Raw genomic sequence first — 18,049 nt, 5'->3', positions numbered from 1 at the left:
CAAAGCAGGAAGCCAGCAATGCAATCCAGCTCTCCTGTGTGGATGCCAGGAATCCAGGCAATTGAGCCAGCACTGCTGCCTCCCAGGGTTTGCATAACGGAATCCTAGATTCAGGACCAGAGCCGGGAATTGAACTCAAGTACTTTGATATAGGATGTGGGTGTCTTAACTAGTAGCTTTAAAAAACAAGATTTATTTAATTTATTTGAAAGGCAGAGTGACAGAGAGAGGAGAGACACGGAGAAAAAGAGATCTTCACCCTCTTCATTCACTCCCCAAATGCCTGCAAAGGCTGGGCCGGACCAGGCTGAAGCCAGGAGCCTAGAATTCCATCCAGGTCTCCCATGTGGAGGGCAGAGGCCAAGTACTTGAGCCATCATGTGCTGCTTTCCCGGGCTCATTAGCATGGAGCTGTATCAGAAGTGGAGCAGCTGGAACTCAAACCGGTGCTCACATGGGATGCCAGCTTCCTAGGCGAGAGCTTAACCTGCTGTGCCACAGTGCCAGCCTCCGTAATCAAATGCCACCCTGGTATTAGCGATTACCCTCAACATCTCTGTTTACCCCTCATCTGGGTGTCTGCAAGCAGCGCTGTTCTGTGGGAGAGGGAATGAAGGGCTGAGCCCTCCAGGTCAGCGGTTTCCCAGTGGGGAAGATGTACCCCACAGGGGGCTCAGAAACTTTTCGGGATCTGAATTTCTGTGTCAGAGTTTGTTATATTCACCAACCTTCATTGCCTTTCCCAGACCAGGTACAAGCTGGGCTGGGTTTCCCAGCCTCTCTTGCAGCTCGGTGAGCCCACACAGTTGCATCTGAGCCAGAAGAATTAGAGCAGCTAGGATACCACCATGCTGCCCCTCCCTAGATGTACTTCTCCAATCCCTAGGCTCCCTGTCTTCTACTTCCCCTGGTTGAATGGAGAAGATTCCTAGACCCTAGAGGAGGGAAGAGCCACGAGATGGGAGGCACCCTCAAGTGGATACAGGGACAAAGCCCTCTCCATGAACCCCAACATGAGCAAGGAAAGGACCTCACTCAGTCAAGCCACTGAAATGTGGGGACTCTAATTGTATATTCCCCAAATACATGGTAATCAGCCTGCACTGGTTGTTAACTTCTATTTACAGTTTGTTTTTTAATGTTCATCCTTTATAATGTTCTATCTTTTGGTGTACATGTTTCAGTATAGCAGTATACATCTGTGGTTTAGTGCTCAAACTTCTTAGTGACGTGTGACCAGAACATTCAGGAACCTCTGCTGCTGGCTATTGGAACCCGACTCGGTTCCTCGTTCAGGGCCCGGGCCCACTGGACTGGAGCCCTTTGCCAGCTTCCCACCTCCCAGTAGTAAAAATCATGAGAAAACTGCAGTGTTTTACTTCCTTGCCGTGTCCTGCTGTTGTCCTGGAGAGACACAGTATTGGAAAAAACAAATAATAACAATACTCCCCCCTCCTTTGAGACTAATAGTAGTAATGGATACATGTGGTCTGTGCTAGGAGTCACAAGATCAGAGTTTTGTTCCCAGTTGTAACTAAATTAGTGACAACGGGCAGGACCTGTCATCCCTGGGTATCCTCATCCACAGAATGAAGCCGCTAGACTGGATAATTTTGGAAGCACTTCTCAGCTAACATTTGATGAGCTCTGTAGTCTGTTGGTGTATGTGGGTGTGTGCTTAATTCTGGAGTAAGCTTTAAAGCCTGGCTTTGAAAATGATCACGATGGTGCACTTAGGGCCTCTCCCCCTCGCCAGAGGGAAAGACTCGCTCTGCCTATAGCTACCACTTGATGAGATTAACTTGCTGCTCTCTGGGAGTTCACATCTGTATTGATATTTCAAGACATCACTTGTCTGAAACTGCTCGCTTTCCTCTACCTGGAGTCATCCGTGGCTTCCTCCAAACCTGAGCTTCTCCTCGTCTCTGCTTCCCGGTTCCTGGCCTTCACCCTGACTTCTCTAAAGGACACTGGTGTTTCTGTAGACCCCAACGCCCAAGCAGTCTGTTCCAAGGACATGTTCTAAATTACAGATGTTTGTTCTCAATGCTCTACAGATGTCTCGGGCCAGAGCCCTTCTGGCGTGATCATGGAGCATGTTTGTATGGTAGTTAGGGTGAGAGCCAAGGCAAGAACAGCAGTCCCCAGGGCTTGATTTTTAACCGTCTGATGTTGGCATCTCAAGGGTAAGTATTTCCTCTCTCAAGCCTTGTTTCATCTTCAGGGAAAAAAAAAATCCACATCTTCCCAGGGGCCTCTATGGCTACTCAAGGTGAAGCGTATACCCGGGGACCTCATTTTTAAGCCTTGTACTTGGCTTTGCGAGCCAGGGAGCTTTGTTTATTATACTCATTACATTACTGCTATCATCCTGGGAATCTCAATTCTGAGGTTCAGTTTCACCTGCCTGATAATAGGATGCATAACCTCACCAATCAAGACTATTCTCTTAGTCACTTCAAGAATTTTATTTATTTTTTCTGCTTAAATTCCAGTATGGAATGCTGCCACCTCCCAGTGTCTTCTAAGGGAGGTATTTGAGTTCACACACCCATTCTCTGACAGTAGGGTGGTGGTGAGAGGCAGCAGTGGTGGCAGTGTGACAGGTCAGCATTGCTACCCTCAGTATGTCCTTATCCCTATCTGGTCTCAAGTCATGTAGTCCTCATTGCACCTGCTTTGGTGTCCTGGCCCTTGGACTTCAGGTATTCTGGCTCTCAGTCCCATGCTTGCTCCCTTCTTTACCACGTGGGAGAATAGGCATGGGGCTGCTCCTCTAACCTAGGCATGAACAGGCCTCTATGAAGTCACCTGTTGCTCTGTCACCTGGGCACCCCATGCGTGAATTCTTAAGCCACTGCCCTGGTGGCCACTTTGCCAATAGGGGATGGAAATCTTCTTACCTAAGAGAATGAAACTGTGTTTGATATGGAGGAGAAAAAGATGAAAGAGAAGCCAAGGAGCTGTTAAAAATAAATTTAGGCACACTAAAGTTTTTGGAAAAAATAATTTGCTTCAGATTTTTAAAAAGTTATTATTTAATGGGGAAAGAGACAGTGCTCCTATCTGCTGGTTCACTACCCAAATGTTTGCAGTGGAGCTTGGAACTCAATCTGTGTCTCCCACACTGGGAGCAAGAACCCAATAGTTGAGCCATCACCACTGCCAGCCAGGATCCACATTAACAGGAAGCTGGAGTCGGTAGAGCCTGGTACTCAACCCAGCTACACTGATGGGGCCTGCAGACATGTTAACCTCTAGGCCAAATGCCTGCCCTGTGCACTGAAGCTTTAACGAATTTGTTTGAAAATTCAGCATGAATTCATGAATTGGGCAACAACAGACCACAAGGGGTTCAGTGCTCCACTGAGGGGCCCAGAGAGAGAATGCTTTGTAAGGTGCTCCAGGAGGCAAGACAAAGAAAACATTTGATTGGCTCAAGTGGAAAGTCCCCAGTTCGACGTTGGTTGGTGGTTTCTGCTTGGTTGAGCTTACGTGTCATTTTACTGTTTACACGGAGCTGGGTTTTGGTTTGCTTTCATAGGGATGCAAGGTGTTGGAGCCATCTCAACCTAGTAGTCCCCCAGATAATTATTTTTAACAGAGTTAAGCTTTCTTAGAAGGCCCACTGGGGCCTCTTAGAAGGTTAATCCAAAGCAAGGGGTTGCGGGTTGATGAAAGGGCCTCCAGGTGGGTTTGGAAACCCAACAGTAGGGAGCAGTTGGGCTATGTTTGCCTTCTGTGACCTTGGCTCACTCTTGGTCTCCACTCCTTCGCAGTATGAATGTAGCTTTTGCCTTGAAAAAAATTCATCTTCAAAATATCGTTGAGCTACATTGCCTGCAGGAAGCTCCTTGAAACCTCGAGAAGGGGCTTTCTTGACGTAATTTTTGTCAAGGAAAAACATTTTTAATGGAAGTAATCCTTTCAACACCTCAAGGAAGATCTCTCTACACCCTCAGGGCCTATGTTCTTCAGAGCAGAAAAGAAGAATCTAGAAACAGTTTCCTTTCATCACCAAGACAAGCCCAGAAGATGAACTTGCAGTGGCCGTAGCTGGCCATATTTGTGGTTTTCACAATTGACTTGAACACTGGGTCATTTGCTGGCCTGTTCTCTGCCAATCAAGCAAGTTGAAGGCTCAAAGATCTGGATCATTGTCACACAGCACATGGAGGTCAAGATACTTCACGGGCTCATGAATCAGAAAATAATCAGGATCTTAGCATACCATCTTGTCCTCTATAGTGTGGACTTCTAAGAAAAGACAGAGAAAAACATTCTTTAAGTCTTTCCTCTATCTCTCCTCCCCCTGCCCCCTCCCCATGTAGCTGATTCACATTCTGCACAGAAGTGGTTTAGATCAAGTTTCTCAACGTTAGCCCTGTTGACACTTCCGGTCAGAGAATTCTTTATGGTAGGGGGATGTCTTTTGCACTGGAGGATCTTAGCAGCTTCTTTGGCTTCTACACACACACACACACACACACATGCACACACATGCAGCAGTCCCCTGTTGCTCTCACTTCCTGGTTGTCACAACCAAAAGTACTTCCAGGTATTGCCAACGGTCTCAGTGCGGGCAGAACTGACTCTGGGTGAGAATCGTTAGGTGGAATGCAGCTGAGAGTACCAGTAATTACAAGCAGCTCTGATATTATGTTGGCCAGCAGTATCATCTGATACAGGAATTTAGTTTTGATAAATTAGAATAAAAGCACTTATTTTTATTCTAAGCCCAATACTTTTCAACATTTTTGTTTGTCATTTTATAGCATCATTGAAACAGTGTAAGTTAAACAGCTTGTTTAGGTATAAGAATGATGCATTTTTCTTTTCATATCTTCAACCCTAGTGACAAATTTTTTTTGAAAAGAATGTGCACTTACTTTAGAAAAATAATTGATTTTCCAAAGGTGATTTAACAGTTTCTAAACTTACAGTCCAGTGTACACTACAGTGGGTCATTTTTCCAATGAAATTCAATCAAAAGATACAAATTGTTATAATTCCTATTTGTATGTTTCTTTTTAAAAACATTTATTTATTTATTTGCAAGTCAGAGTTACACACAGAGAGAAAGAGAGGCAGAGAGAGAGAGAGAGAGAGAGAGGTCCTCTATCCGCTGGTTAACTCCCAAGTTGGCTGCAACGGGTGTAGCTGTGCTGATCCAAAGCCAGGAGCCAGGACCTTCTTCTGGGTCTCCCACATGGATGCAGGGTCCCAGGCACTTGGGCCATCTTCTACTCCTTTCTCAGGCCATAGCAGGATTGAAAGTAGAGCAGCCAGGACTCAAACCGGCGCCCATATGGGACGCTGGCACCACAGGCAGTGGCTCCACCTGCTTCGCTGCAGTGCCGGCCCCTGTATGTTTCTCTTTTGGGGGTGCTGTGTGTATGGGCTTAGTTTAAATAGTTAATAGTCACAGAACATAAATTTTTGGTCTATATTTCCACCGGGGTTATGCTTATAGTAATGATTATTGTTATTCTGATATGTAGTATATATTTCTTATTTTGTTTATTATGTTATTCCAAGTACACTGATGTCACTGTTCTCATCACTGTTTTTATTCTACAATGCGTTGTTTTAGAACCCTTGATTTACTTTGTGATTAGAGGCTATACCATGAGATAATAGTAAATAGCAACAGCAAAGAAATCTGAACAATATAAGCAGTCACAAACCAGCAATGAGAAAATGGTTGAGGTAAACCTACCCAACGAGTGTTAGCCAGAGTGAGCAATCTCATGCAGTCATGTACCTTGTACCGGACTTCAGGTTTAACATTTAGCTTGTACCAACTGCTAGGCACCTACTCTGTTTTTTAGCCTTTCAAATGTGAGAAATTTAATGAATAACTGGTTTTATTACATTTTCCACTGATAAAGGTGTCCTGGAACTGCTGGAATAGACTGCCGTAGACTGTGGGATAAACAACAGACATTTATTTCTCATAGTTTTGGGGGCTGGAAAACCAAAAATCTAGTATCCAGTGAGGGCCCTCTTCCTGGCTTTTAGATGAGAGAGAGGTGGGAGAGAGAGGGGGAAAGAGGGAGAGAGAAGGGGAGAGAGAGGGAGAGAGGGGGAGAGAAAGGGAGAGAGAAGGGGAGAGAGAGGGAAAGAGGGGAAGAGAGAGAGAGACTGAGTTGCTCTCATCTCCTTATCTGCCCCCCCCCCTTTTTTTGACAGGCAGAGTGGACAGTGAGAGAGAGAGACAGAGAGAAAGGTCTTCCTTTTCCATTGGTTCACCCCCAATGGCCGCTGCGGCCGGTGCACCGCGCCGATCCGAAGCCAGGAGCCAGGTGCTTCTCCTGGTCTCCCATGCGGGTGCAGGGCCCAGGCACTTGGGCCATCCTCCACTGCACTCATTCTCTTATAAAGGCACTAATCCCATTCATCAGGCTCCAACATTATGGACTAATTACCTCCCAAAGGCCCTACCTCCAAACACTAGGATTGGTGGCTCTCAACACCCATTTCAAGAAAGGCTGAGCTAGAGTCATGAGTATTAAGGACTGAGAAGGACGGTGCTCCCCACGCCTTGTGGGGGCTGGAGCTGACAAGCTCCCTGAGGGCAGGGGGAGGTTTTCAGATTCCTGTGACTCTCCCTCGTCCCCCGGCACAGGGCTCTGGCCGGAATCATACAGAGCTCTTGCAATGAAAGGATGAGACGATGCTGCCCTTTCCACTCTGGATGCCCGTGCAGCCGGAGCATCGCTTTCACCAAAGGGTGAAGCCCACAGCCGGAATGCAGACAGACAGGTCCACAATGGCCAAGCCCTGTGGGCTTTAGCTGCACAAAGACTGGTGCTCCCAGGGTGCAGCACAGCTCAGCAGCGGGAGCTGGCCCCTGCCGTGGCCCTGGCAACCGTGCCGGGGCAGTCTCTGGACCCCGTGGCTGGCTCTCTGGTGTCCGGGAGGGCACATGGCTGTCGTCCCCAGTCAGCAGCTGTCTCTCTTCCAGATGATTGGCTTCCAGCCCCAAATCAGACTCAGGTTGGGGAAGGGGAGGACAGTTCCCCAGGATACCTGTCCTTGTTTCTCTCAGCCCGCGGCGTGCTGTCAAGTCAGCCCAGGGCTCAGAATGCATTCATGCCAACTTCTCTTCGGGGGTTCTGGGGTCCATGGTGGGGTGCTTGAGCACTGTTGCCCACACAGTGATCTTCATGGAGGAAGTGGGATTGTGCTCTGTGGTTTTTCTCTTATTTACTTGGGTGGTTCTTGGGGGAAATGGGTATGTGCAAAATCGAACTTCGTCTCATTCAAGAACTATTGCTATCATCTCCAGTGTTGGAAAAGTCTTGCAGAAGGGCATAGAGTGTTGGTTAGGAGGAGGTTAGGAGGTTAGCATGGTGATGATGATGATTGCCTACTTACTATTGCCCGTCTGTCTACTCTCATTCATCCCTTATGGTTCTACCAGCATCCCCATCCTAAAATGGAAGACACCGAGAGCTGGGAGACGGAGTAGCCCAAAGCCATGGGCTGTTAAAGTCCAGGTGCCAGGCACTACTCCTGGCTACGGGATTGTGGTCTCCCTATTTGGAAAATGAAGCAGAGTTGGTGAGCATTGTGGCAGGGCAGGTTGGGCTGCTGCTTGGGATGCCCATATCCCATTTTGGAGCGCTGATTTGAATGCCAGATACTCCACGTCTGATCTGACTCCCTGTTAATCAGCCTGGGAAACAGCAGATGATGGCTCAAGTACTTGGTCTCCCTACCACCATGTGGGCGATCTGGCTGGAATTCCTGGCTCCTGACTTCAGCCTGGCCAGGGTGCAGCAGCCGGGTGACTGTTGTGGCCATTTAGGGTGTGGACCAGCAGGTAGAAGATCTCTCAATCTCTCTCTCTCATTCTCCCTCTGCCTTTCAAATAAATAAATAAATCTCCAAAAAAAAAAAAAAAATGAAGGCTGGATCAGTTGGCTTCCAGTGATGTTTTGCTCCAGCAAATGTTCCCTTGTATCATAATCTCTGAGACCAAGCAGCGCGTGACGCGGGATCTTCTTTGTGTGCTTCGTCCCTTCCGCCAGCCTTTTCCAGCACTTTCTCCAACTCGAAGGGGAGTAGCTCTCGCTTGACTTACTGCTATTTTTGCCTCTAGCAGAAACCTGCTGAGATGCTTCACTTCTAAGGAATGAATGAATGATAATACAGTTTGACGCCCCCTTTATCTGCATTCTCTGTACCCATAGATGCAACCAAACACAGCCAGAAAATGTCAGGGAATGCACAATTGTATCTGTACTGAACATATACACAGGCTTTTTGTCTTATCACTATTTCCTAAACATTATTGTATAACAGTTATTTACATTTTATTGGTATTATAAATTATCTAGAGATGATTTAAGGTATAGGAAAGGATGTACGCAGGTTATATGCAGTTATTGTGTCCTGTTTTATGTGTATTTGTTTTCATCTACTTGAAAGGCAGAGAGAGAGAGAGAGAGAGAGAAAGAGAGACAGATCTTCCATCCTCTGCTTCACTCCCCAAATGCCCTCAATGGTTAGGACTGTGCCAGACTGAAGCCAGGAGCCTGGAACTCCATCTGGGTCTCCCAGACAGATGGCAGGGGCCCACGCAGTTGAGCTATCACTTGAATTATCACCTCCCAGGATGCACAGTAGCAGGAAGCTGGATTGGAGGCAGAGGAGCTGGGCTTCAAACCTGTGCTCTGATTGGAATATGAGCGTCGCAAGTGGCTTCTTAACCCGCAGTACCACAGTGCTTGTCTCGGGATACTATGCCATTGTATGTAAGGGGCTTGATCCTATGTGGCTTTTGGTATCTGAGTTCTGGACCCAATCCCACATGGATACCAAGGGCTGACTCTAACTGTAAGTACTTCTGTTCTATCTAATGGCACGTGCCAGCCAGCAGGCAGCAGCAAATGTAGTAATTTGCAGGAAACATCAAAGTTGTTCTACAAATCTGTTTCCTCAGCATTGTGCCATCCTACCCCCATTTCCACTGAGATGTATGAAGAAGCTAAGATTCAGAGAGGGCCTTGACCGTGATTGTTAGTTGTTGGTAGACCTGGACCGGCATTCAGTCCTCGGATCCTCCATCCAGAAATCACACAGAGGGGATGAGTAACATGAAGTCTTGCTCCTACCCTGGAATGTTCAGATTCCTGGCACAGGACAATGCAAGGGGCTTGGAACATTCCAGAGGAAACAAAAGCGAGATGAGCAAAGAGACAAAGAGCTGGGAATACCAGGCTCCATGTGCCCGGGTAAGGGTGGCCACCGGAAACTGCCCAGGGGAGGTGGCTGCCCAGGTCAAATGACACCAACAGGAAATGCAAACTCCCAGGCACCCCCCCCCCCCGCCCCTCCCAGGCTTGGGGGGAAGTCTTGGCCATCCGTGCTCAGGCCTCTATGCTTCGAGGGAGAGTCGGCCCAACGTGACTCAGACTTCCTGAGAAGCCTCCTTATCTCGGCCAGCACAGGCATCTGCCTTCCCTTGCCCCAAACGTCACCCATGCAGGGCCGCTCCCTCCCCTGTCAGATCAATGGGCCTTTCACTGCTCCCCAGGGTGGGTCCTAGGAACGGCCCCATGACGAAGGCTCGGATGACTGTCCCTCTAGGATTTCTGTTTGTTTCCCTGTCCTCCTCCCTCTGCTCAGAAGCTCCTGACAGTCCAGGAAGGACTGACTAATTCTTCCCAGGACTCCTTGCCTGCAGCAGGAATGGAGCCATCATTACAACAACCATATTTTCCCAGCTAAATCGGGACAGCGGGCCTGGATAAAGAGAGGGTGACTGATGGGGCAGGAGGACCAAATATTTTAAATTGACCTTATTGTGGGGGATTGGAGGTGGGTGGATATTCGGCCTAGCAGTTAAGACGCTGTTTGCATTGTCCGTATCCTACACTGGGAGTCTGAGTTTAAGTCCCAGCTCCACTTCCAAGTCCAGCTTCCTGCTAATGCACATTGTGGGAGGCAGCATGTACTGTATCCCCACCACCCACATGGGAGAGCTGGATTAACTTCCCTGCTCCTGACTTAGGCCTGGCTCAGCTCTAGCTATTGTGGGCATTTGGGCAGTGAACCAGCAGATGGGAGATTTCTCTGTCTGTTTCTGTCTTTGTCTCTCTCTCTCTTGCTTCTCACAGAAGTAAGAGTAACATAAATACAAACTGAAAAGAAATCCGCCTTGTGAGTGGGTTCTGTAGATATCATTTGTCCATAGGAAGCTGTTTTAGAGTGGGTACAAATCACATTCAAGCTCTCTCTGATCTGAGCCACCAACATTCTACCCAGATAGAAGCTTCCTCTACGCACACCTCCCGCAAGACCATCTGGGAAGTGACTAGTGAGGCAGATGAACAATCCCATATGATTTTTGCCTGTTGAGGGTGGTGGGGACCATGGAGCTTTACTGTATCGGATGGCCCTCCATGGTCATTGGAAGGGATGCATGGTTACTAGAATGTTCTACAAGAACCATCTCAGAACATTTATACCCCCAAAAAATTCGTTATAAATTAACCTTTAGTCTTAGCCCTGTCAGGGGTCCTCTAGGCTCCTTCCACTTTAGAATGGAGGAAGCAGAGCCTTCGAAGAGCGCAGCGATCAGCTCATCTCTTGATGTCAGAGCTGTTGTTAGAACTCGAGGTCAGCTTCCTGTCTCCCGCTCCAGTGCTTTTCCCTGCCATTCTCTCTGCCTCTCACGGAGCAGACTTTTAAAAATTTCTAAACGGTTCCTTTGCTCACCTACACATTAGTAGGAGATGGGTGGACCCAATGTAACACCAATATGGCCAGACCAGCTGAACTCCAAAAGCTAGGTCCTCTGATTTCAAAACAGCCTTCTGAAAAAGATTTCAAAGATAAAGATGGAGAACAGCTGAGGAAAAGACATCAAGGATGCTCATCCTTCAGTGGCCAGAGCCTTTCCAGGGTGGTGGTTTTATATTTCCCTGCAAAGGTTTATGTCTGGCTGCTTGGTCTCCAAGTGTGGAGGTTTTGATAGGTGGTGAGGTCCAGGAGAAGGTGGGGGCATAACTTAACACCAAGGGGTTAACACGTTAGCGGTGGTCGTGGGTTACATCTGGCACTGGCTTGGTTTCTGTGAGAGCTGGGTGTGGTCAGGTGAGTGTGGATTTCTCGTTTGCTCTCTGGCTGTCTTCCCTTCATGCCATGCGACTTCTGTCCTTCGCAGTGCCCCCGCCATCTACCATGAGGCCGTCAGCGGGAGCTGATGCAAGGGTTATGCTTTTGCAGCTGCAGGGCCCTGAGCTAGCTAGACCTCTGCTGTGTGATTAGCAACAAGAAAATGAGCTAAGTCACCTGTGTCCATAGGCGGAGATGCTGAGAAGGGGGAGCTGAAGGAGGCACGCCTGGGGTTCCTCTCCAGCCCACTTGCTGGGCTTTGCGCCCTAAGCGGGGAGGCGCGCCTGCTTCCAAAAGACAGTTTTGCAGGAGCGTCAGCACTCCTGGAGCCCCGCTCCACACCAAGCCTGCAGGAAGCCCACACAGAAGGCAACGTTGCTGCTGTCACAGGGCTCACAGTTGGGTGCTGGAGACAGACATCCTCACAGCTGGTTCCGGCGCCAGCAACCACCGCGATGAGAGCTTCCATCAGGTAGAGTTCTACAGAAAAGCAGGAGAATGAGATGCTACAGCAGCCAATCGGGGAAGGTGTCACGGGTTGGGCGCCACAAAGGTTGGGTTCTGAAGCAAGGGTGGGGTTTCTGCAGGCAGAGAAAGGGACAGAATTCCAGCAGCTCGAGCTGGGGAGGGAGGAGATGCTTCAGAACTGCCAGGAGTCCTGTCTGACTAGGGTGGTACCCCCAAAACTTGTTCCGTGGAACTCTAGTCCTTGGAGATGAGCCACCCTAGAAGGGATCTTGGGTCAAATCCGTCAGGCAAGGTTGCCACTATGCAGCCTTCTTAGAGCTCCACAACGCACAAAGCTAAGGCCCTTAGCAAAACAAACACAACAAGACAAAGCCTGCACAACCACGTTAAAGCACGGGGATCCCCCCTGCTTCTGTTTTGGAAAATGTCTACTTTCATCCTGGGGAGCCAGAGCTCCAAAGGACTTGTTTTGGTCCAGGGCAGGGGGCACAGAAGGGGATGGAGATCTTTGGTTTTGGAAAAACTAAAGCCTGATAAGGAGTTTCGGTTTCACCTTGTAGACAGTGAGGAGCAGTAGCAGGATTCCTTTCCCTTTTATATGACATTTTTCCTGACTGTATAAGTAATGCATATTCATTGTAGAATTGAGGCCGGTGTTGTGGTGCAGCAGCTTAAGCTACTGCTTACAATGCTCGCATCTCATATGAGTGCCAGTTTGAGTTCTGGCTGCTCCACTTCTGATCCAGCTCTGTGCTAATGTACTTGGGAAAGCAGTGGAAGATGACCCAAATACTTGGGCCCCTGCACCCACGTGGGAGACCCAGATGGAGTTCCAGGCTCTGGCTTCAGCCTGGCCCAGCTCTGACTGTTGCAGCTATTTGGGGAGTGAACCAGTGGATGGAAGATCCCTCTCTCTCTGTCTCTTCATCTCTATTTCTGTAACTCTACTTTTCAAGCAAATATTTTTTTTTTAAGAAAATTTGCAGGGAAAAAAAATCCCTCAATAACCCCGGAATAAAAATCTGTAGTTACCAAAAGGCAACACAACTTTATCCATTGAATATATATGAGGGATCTTCAAAATATATATAGGTACTTAAAAATTCCATGGCAATGGAATTAAAACATGTTTATTAAAATTCTAAATCTGTGCATAGCTTTTGCAGAATGCATATTTCCATGAACTTTTGAAGATCCCTCATGTGTATGGATTTCAACTTTTTTTTTTGCTCTGAAATAAACTTATCTTTTAATTCCAATTTTCTGAAGCAACTTCATATTTGCTGAGTGCCCTCTGGGTGCTGGCCCTTATTCTAGGCTCTGTGGATTCAGCAATGACCACAACTAAAGAAAATTCCCATCCTCATGAGACTTAGCCTTCTAGTTGGGAACACAGGCAACGGGCGGAATGCAAAATCAAATGGTGGTGTAAATAGTGAGATGGATAATGGGGAGACACAAGAGAGAAAGTGGGACGGGGCATGCACAGGCACTGTGGGCAAGTGTGGGCTGCCAGGAAGGTGTCTCGGCAAGGTGACAGCGTGACCGAGAGACGAGAAGTGGTGAAACATGCAGAGCCCTGGAGGGCAGAGGACTGAGTCTGAAGTGTATACACCTGGTGTCCAGCAAGGGGGCTGTGGTGGGTTGGGCCAGGGGAGCGATGGGGGAGAGTAGGGAGAATCAAGTCTAGAGACTAGAGAGAGAACATGGGCAGGAAAGAGGGGCCTGAGATGATGACACGAGATGGGGAGCCACGGCAGGTTTAGACAGCAGAATGGCGATATTATCTCTGTGGCACACAAGGCCCCCATGCAACAGGTACCACTCAGTGGTTTTCAGGATATTCATAGAGTTGGGCAGCCATTGTGAACATGGCATTGTGCACACTCTGTCCCTATTGCAGTCACTTCGTATTCCTCCCTCCCCTCCCCATGACAGCCTTTCTGCAGATTTACCTATTCTTGGCATAGTATGTCATTGGGGTCCATGATACAGGGGTCTCTTATGATTGGCTTCTTTCGCGTAGGGTAATGTCTTGAAGGCTTGTAGCAGGTGTCTGCACTTCAGCTGTGTTCCATGGTATGGAGTGCCCCATCTGAGCTGTTTCCCTGGCAGGGTTTGTGCAGAGGAGCGATGGTATCTGACTTTGGTGGGATCACTATGGGCACTGAGTAGAGAATGGACAGGAGGGGGCAAGGGTGGATCGGGGAGACCACTCAGGAGGCTGTTGAAATGTGGCCTCGGATGAGTTTTGCACCTGGTGGCAGCAGTGGAGGTGGCGAGGAGTGGGATGTTGGAACACCCTGGGGCACCACATGCACCTACAGGGTGACTACATGTGACTTACGGTTTTAAGTATCTTCTTGCAGTGGGCAGAACGTTTGCGTCTGCCCCTGTGTTGAAATCCTAATGCCCATATGGGATGCCGGCGCCACAGGTGGAGGATTAACCAAGTGAGCCACAGCGCCAGCTCCTCATTGACTCATTGACTGTTTCCCTCCCTCCCTCCCTCCCTCCCTCCCTCCCTCCCTTCCTTCTCTCTTTCTCTCCTTTTTTAAAGATTTATTTATTTGAAAGGCACAGTTACAGAGAGGCTAAGGCAGAGAGAGAGAGAGAGAGAGAGAGGTCTTCTATCCACTGGCTTGTTCCCCAAATGGCTGCAACAGTTGGAGTTGGGCCAATCTGAAGCCAGGAGCCTAGAGCTTCTTCCAGGTCTTCCCATGCGGATTCAGGGGCCCAAGCACTTGGACCATTTTCCACAGCTATCCCAGGCCATAGCAGAGAGCTGAATCAGAAGTGGAGCAGCCGGGACTCGAACTGGCACCCATATGGGATGCTGGCACTGCAGGTGGCAGCTTTACCTGCTACGCACAGCGCTAGCCTCTTGACCATACCTTTAGCACCCTATGAGGATTTATACTTTATGCGTGTATTTCATTAATCATTTCCTCTTGCTCAGATATAAGCTCCTTGAGAGTAGATCTCCTGGCTTCGTTCACAACAACCAATATGGTGCCTGGCACATAATAATCCCTCGTGAGATGTGAATGAATCTGCATATGAATACTTATATAAATGCCTCCACGCAGCCTACTTGATAGTTAATGCGTTTATTCAGTAAATGTTGATTAAACACATGCTCAACAGGAAGTGCTGGATTAAATCCTGGGATGTAACTGGATCCCCACTGCTTTCAAGAAGAGGACTTGGCATGAATAACATGGGAGATTTGTCCTTCAAGGAGATTCATGAAAACCTCAGGACTTAACTCTTCAGTGAGTAAAGATTTTTGTTTAACTTTTATTTAATGAATATAAATTTCCAAAGTACAGCTTATGGATTACAATGGCGTCCCCCCCCCATAACTTCCCTCCCACCCGCAACCCTCCCCTCTCCCGCTCCCTCTCCACTTCCATTCACATCAAGATTTATTTTCATTTCTCTTATATACAGAAGATCAGTTTAGTATATATTATGTAAAGAGTTCAACAGTTTGCACCCACATAGAAACATAAAGTGAAAAATACTGTTTGAGTACTAGTTATAGCATTAAATCACAATGTACAGCACATTAAGGACAGAGATCCTACATGGGAAGTAAGTGCACAGTGACTCCTGTTGTTGACTTAACAAATTGACACTCTTGTTTATGGCATCAGTAATCTCCCTATGCTCCAGTCATGAGTTGCCAAGGCTATGGAAGCCTTTTGAGTTCACTGACTCTGATCATATTTAGACAAGGTCATAGTCAAAGTGGAAGTTCTCTCCTCCCTTCAGAGAAAGGTACCTCCTTCTTTGATGACCTATTCTTTCCACTGGGATCTCACTCGCGGAGATCTTTCATTTAGGTCATTTTTTTTTTTTTTTGACAGAGTGTCTTGGCTTTTCATGCCTGAAATACTCTCATGGGATTTTCAACAGGATCAGCATGCCTTAAGGGCTGATTCTGAGGCCAGAGTGCTGTTTAGGACATTTGTCATTCTATGAGTCTGCTGGGTATCCCGCTTCCCATGTTGGATTGTTCTCTCCATTTTAGTTCTATCAGTTAGTATTAGCAGACACTAGTCTTGTTTATGTGATCCCTTTGACTCTTAGTCCTATCATTATGATCAATTGTGAACTGAAATTGATCACTTTGACTAGTGAGATGGCATTGGTACATGCCACCTTGATGGGATTGAATTGGAATCCCCTTGTATGTTTCTAACTCTACCGTTTGGGGCAAGTCAGCTTGAGCATGTCCCAAATTGTACATCTCCTCCCTCTCTTATTCCCACTCTTATATTTCACAGGGATCACTTTTCAGTTAAGTTTCAACACTTAAGAACAGTGAGTAAAGATTAAACTTCTTGCTGCAGCCTTCAGGGCCCTGGATAGAGTGGCTCGAGTCCTGGTCTTGCTTTGCTCCAGCTATATTCAGCTTCTTTGGGCCCTGGAGCTCACTATGCTCCTTCCTGTTTTGGGACTTTTGCCGGATGGCCACTGGTTTGAGTCCTGGCTGCTCTACTTCCAGTCCAGCTCCCTGCTAGTGAACCTGGGAAAGCAGTGGAGGACGGCCCAAGTGCTTGGGCCCCTGCACCCACGTGGGAGACCTAGAGGAGGCTTCTGGCTCCTGGCTTTGAATTGGCCTAGCTCTGGCCATTGCAGCCATTTGGGGAGTGAACCAGTAGATGGAAGACCTTGCTCTCTCTGTCTCTCCCTCTCTTGTTCTCTATAACTCTGCCTTTTGAATAATAATGAATCTCTCTTTTTTTTAAAAGAAAATTGAAAAGATAAGCCACAGACTGGGAGAAAATATTGGCCAAAAATATATCTAATAAAGGATTTTGGCACTGTGGCTCATTTGGCTAATCCTCCACCTGCGGTGCCGGCACCCCGGGTTCTAGTCCCATTTGGGGTGCCGGTTCTGTCCCCATTGCTCCTCTTCCAGTCCAGCTCTCTGCTGTGGCTCGGGAAGACAGCAGAGGATGACCCAAGTGCTTGGGCCCTGCACCCGCATAGGAGACTGGGAGGAAGCACCTGGCTCCTGGCTTCAGATCAACGCAGTGCCAGCCATAGCAGCCATGTGGGAGGTGAACCAATGGAAGGAAGACCTTTCTCTCTGTGTCTCTCTCACTGTCTATAACTCTCTCTCTGTCTCTCTCTCTCTCTCACTAACTCTGCCTGGCCAAAAAAAAAAAAAAAAAAAAGAAAAAGAAAAAAGGATTTTATCCATTTTATTTAAGGAAGTCTTGAAACTGAAAAATAAGCGAACAACTAGGCCAATTAAAAGTCAACAAAATAACAGACACCCCAGCAAATGAGATATACCGGAGGCAGATGTGTATATGGAAAGATTCCCTTGCATCATGTGTCGTCAAGAATTACCGACGGAAATCACAATGAATGGCCACCACACACCTATTAGAATGGCTAACATTGAAAACACCGACAGCATCACGCACTTGTGTGAGGATGGTGAGGAGCAACAGGAACCTCGCTCCTTTCTGTTGGGAACGAAATAATAGTACAGCTATTTTAGAAGATGGTTTGGCAATTTCTTCCATAAATAGTAATATTCTGGGGCTGGCACTGTGGCGCAGTGGGTTAAAGCCCAGCCTGCAGTGCCGACATCCCATATAGGTGCCAGTTCAAGTCCTAGTTGCTCCACTTGGCCTGGGAAAGCGGTAGAAGATGGCCCAAGTTTTTGAGCCCCTGCACCAGCATGGGAGACCTGGAAGAAGATCCTGGCTCCTGGCTTCAGATTAGCTTAGCTCTGGTCATTTTGGGAGTGAACCAGCAGAATGGTTGACCTCTCTCTCTGGATCTACCTCTCTCTGTAACTCTGTCTTTCAAATAAATAAAATAATCTTTAAAAAATATTTAAAAAATAGGCCGGCGCCGCGGCTCACTAGGCTAATCCTCCGCCTAGCGGCGCCGGCACACCGGGTTCTAGTCCCGGTCGGGGCGCCGGATTCTGTCCCGGTTGCCCCTCTTCCAGGCCAGCCCTCTGCTGTGGCCAGGGAGTGCAGTGGAGGATGGCCCAGGTGCTTGGGCCCTGCATCCCATGGGAGACCAGGAAAAGCACCTGGCTCCTGGCTCCTGCCATCGGATCAGCGCGGTGCGCCGGCCGCAGCGCGCCGGCCGCGGCGGCCATTGGAGGGTGAACCAACGGCAAAGGAAGACCTTTCTCTCTGTCTCTCTCTCTCTCACTGTCCACTCTGCCTGTCAAAAAAAAAAATATTTAAAAAATAATATCCTTGGGGCCGACGCTGTGGTGCAACGGGTTAATGCCCTGGCCTGAAGTGCCAGCATCTCATATGGGCACTGGTTCTAGTCCTGGCTGCTCCATTTCTGATCCAGCTCTCTGCTATGGCCTGGGAAAGCAATAGAAGATGGCCCAACTCCTTGGGCCCTGCACCCATGTGGGAGACTCAGAAGAAGCTCCTGGCTCTTGGCTTCAGATCGGTGCAGC

The 18,049-nt window shown here is 48.1% G+C and overlaps 2 protein-coding genes across 11 annotated transcripts in view; both read left to right on the top strand.

Annotated features, from left to right (window-relative positions):
- The window catches only part of TVP23C (trans-golgi network vesicle protein 23 homolog C), a 138,039-nt gene that overhangs the window by 61,534 nt on the left and 58,456 nt on the right, over positions 1–18,049 (top strand). For 9 of the 10 annotated variants that reach the window (XR_011383250.1, XR_011383249.1, XR_011383247.1 and 6 more), the window contains one exon: positions 14,743–14,870. The exons of the other annotated variant lie outside the window; for it this stretch is intronic. The gene's annotated coding sequence lies outside the window, so the exon portion shown is untranslated. The remainder of the gene's footprint in view (positions 1–14,742; positions 14,871–18,049) is intronic. 10 annotated transcript variants of the gene reach the window in all.
- CDRT4 (CMT1A duplicated region transcript 4) overlaps positions 14,829–18,049 on the top strand; it is a 63,631-nt gene continuing 60,410 nt past the window's right edge. Inside the window, exon 1 of the mRNA XM_017348924.3 lies at positions 14,829–14,870. The gene's annotated coding sequence lies outside the window, so the exon portion shown is untranslated. The remainder of the gene's footprint in view (positions 14,871–18,049) is intronic.

This window comes from Oryctolagus cuniculus, chromosome 17 (genome assembly GCF_964237555.1).
Source record: "Oryctolagus cuniculus chromosome 17, mOryCun1.1, whole genome shotgun sequence".
In the NCBI taxonomy this organism is placed as follows: Eukaryota; Metazoa; Chordata; class Mammalia; order Lagomorpha; family Leporidae; genus Oryctolagus; species Oryctolagus cuniculus.
Note: the sequence above shows the minus strand (reverse complement) of the source record. Positions and strands in the feature narration are given on the sequence as shown.